The following is a 2,800-nucleotide window of genomic DNA, read 5'->3' as shown; positions in this document are numbered from 1 at the left end:
ACTTGGAAATTACACATAGACAAACAGAAAACGTGCAGTCAGGTGGCCAAGGAGCTCAAGTTTAACGTCTGCAAATTGGTTGAATAAATAAATACACCAACTTAAACGTTGATACAACCCTAGGTGAAAATACGCCTACAATGATTGTCATTTGCATAGGTAGGTAACCACATGTATATGTAGAAGGTGTGTTGAACAGTCAGTTAGATGATGTTAATGCTTCCCCGGTGTCTTGTGTCATTACTGCCCACAAAGCAAAGCTGCAGAAAGGAATCGTCTCTCGAATTTGTGGCCCGTAGCTATGGCAAAGGTGCATTAGTCATTCGCAAAATCCTTTCTGATTCTCAACACATAGTCCCTATCCATTAAAGATCAAAAGCACCTTATCAACCATTAAACGTATATTAATGTCCAAGATAGCATACATCTAGGCACATAGAAGAAAAGGATAAGAGTCCGCTTTGTGCACAATTCGCAAGTGCTGGGCCAAATGTTCGAGCTGTAAGAGACGTAAATTCTGCCTTTTTATTGTTGCACGTGCCATGATAATAGGCGTTCTAGGGATGTTTAACTTTATTAGAGGTGCTGCCTTCTCGGTCTGTCGAATGACCAGGTGAGTTCCGTGATCAAAGTTGATCCAACTAGCGATATCGAGATTAAAATCATGTTTTTCAAATGCATTCCAACAATTTCTCTTGCCTCTCTCCGATTTGTAAATTACCTTCTTTGCTTTACTCACACAATGGTCCCAGGACCAGGCAACACTTTGCTTGATGCTAATGACAAATTCTAGGCTCCATCACTCACTTGTCTGCCAACACTTGATTGTAGAATGAAAAAAAATAGGTCTAAACAAAATTTGGGCATCAATTTTGATACGACGACGAGTACACTCCAATGAATAGAACATATCAAAGGGCTTTTCTTCATTACCTAACGCCCATCACTGAGTCGACACGCCAACTACTCCTGTGGCAAATTTGCTTACCTGCTAAGGCCATTTGAAGTCGACTGTTTTCCTCATAGTCTCATATCTGAGTGATGAATGGGAGAATGGGTTTGCGGGGAAACTGAGTCATTATCGTGTTTAAACAACCTTCGGTGAGATTATAAATGTTCGTCTGATGTTAGCAGTGAAGTCTTCCCTTGACATACCGGAGCGACCACTTTATCAATAAATTGCCACCTCAGCCTCTCATATTTGGCCCACCACTTGCAAATTTTGTCCAAGTTGGACTATTTTACGCTTTGCTTTTGTGAGCTGATGAATGTGCTTTGTTGGGTTTGAATACGTCCATTAGTTGATGGAGTGCTTTCATCGTTTAACGCACCATGCTGGTCTGGAGAGGCGCAAGTTGAAAGCGCCTTGAACTCTTCGTGGAAAAGTAAGGTAGAAGCAGCTGAATTTGAGCTACTTCTGTCCTGCGATCGAATTCGTCCATAGAGAGGCATATTAGTTTCATGTCGCGGGCAACTAGACTGCACCACTTCGTTTGGTTGACCTTGTCTTACAGCCACGATGGCCAAAAACATGAGCTAGCACTCAGAACAAAGCACTGTAAATACTGCTTTTCTCAAATGATGCTCCATTGCCTAATGCATAACCTCGTCACTCTCAAGATTGTGGGTAAATTAATATGGGCAGCAGGAGACTGGTCAATACCACTCAATCGAGAGGTTCTCTCCTTTGCTGCTGAAATTGTCAATGTTCTTGTGTTGCTATAATTTGTTTGGGATGGGGATCAAGAGGCGATGAATAGGAAGCTGGTGGGTGTGTTCTCGAATTTGCGCACTACCGGCCAGAGCGATTAGTGAAACCGAGACTGCTGAACAGACTCCTGCCGGAGTGAATAAATCCTTTAGGGAGAGTCAAACTCAGAACCGAAACACATTTCAGTAGAGTGCATCCGAGCTGAGATCAGACCTCCACTGTTTGCTGATTGGGTTGTTTAGTGTCCAAGTCAAATTCATCTTAAGACTGGAAGCATTCTACTTTCCTATCCAGGATGTGGGCGAGGTCACCTAACATTAACACAGGCTTTGCTACCAAAAGTGAATAAATGCAACTAAAATTCAGCATACCTACTTTCCATGTAATTTTATTTTTGCATTTTCACTGATAATTATGCTAAAACTGTTCGGTCTAAAATGGATCTCTAGAGGGAATAAGTGATCTCTGAACTTGATTTGGAGTAAATGAAAGATGCACTGTTGTGTAAATATATGCTAGAGATCCTAAATGGGTAGGATGATTAATGAATGAATCAATGCCTATAAGTGAATGGATGAAGAATAGGGGCCGGACTGACAGACGAGTGTATTGATTCGAATAACAACCTGTTAGGAAAGCTAAATGCATGAAATCACAAGCAGTGGCCTACGTATGGTGGTCTTGGTGGACAGTAGAAGTAATAAATGTCCGCAGCAGTTCTTTTCCAGACCCCCTCAGGCGAACACACATACATTACTTTACTGCACAGGACGACGAAGATACACTACTGGGATTTCTCATCCTCAGAACATCGGCAAAGAAGAATTGATTAAAGAGGTACTCCGAAAGCCAGACAATATTTTTAAATAATAATTCAACAGCCCCAAAACCCATTTTGAGATGAGAAAAGTTCGCTGTGTGAGAAAACCAATCTGTAGCAAAAGACTGCCGATTTGACGGACTGGGAACCACCACAGCCGTCTCTGAAAGACAATCACTATTCGTGTATCTGAAAATTTTAGCTTTTGAGCTTTCCTATAGAAGGAAATCCTTCCATCACCACACTCCGTAATGATTGGTGCCTCAAAA

This window comes from Echinococcus granulosus, assembly GCF_000524195.1.
Source record: "Echinococcus granulosus chromosome Unknown EG_S00245, whole genome shotgun sequence".
Lineage (NCBI taxonomy): Eukaryota > Metazoa > Platyhelminthes > Cestoda > Cyclophyllidea > Taeniidae > Echinococcus > Echinococcus granulosus.
Note: the sequence above shows the minus strand (reverse complement) of the source record.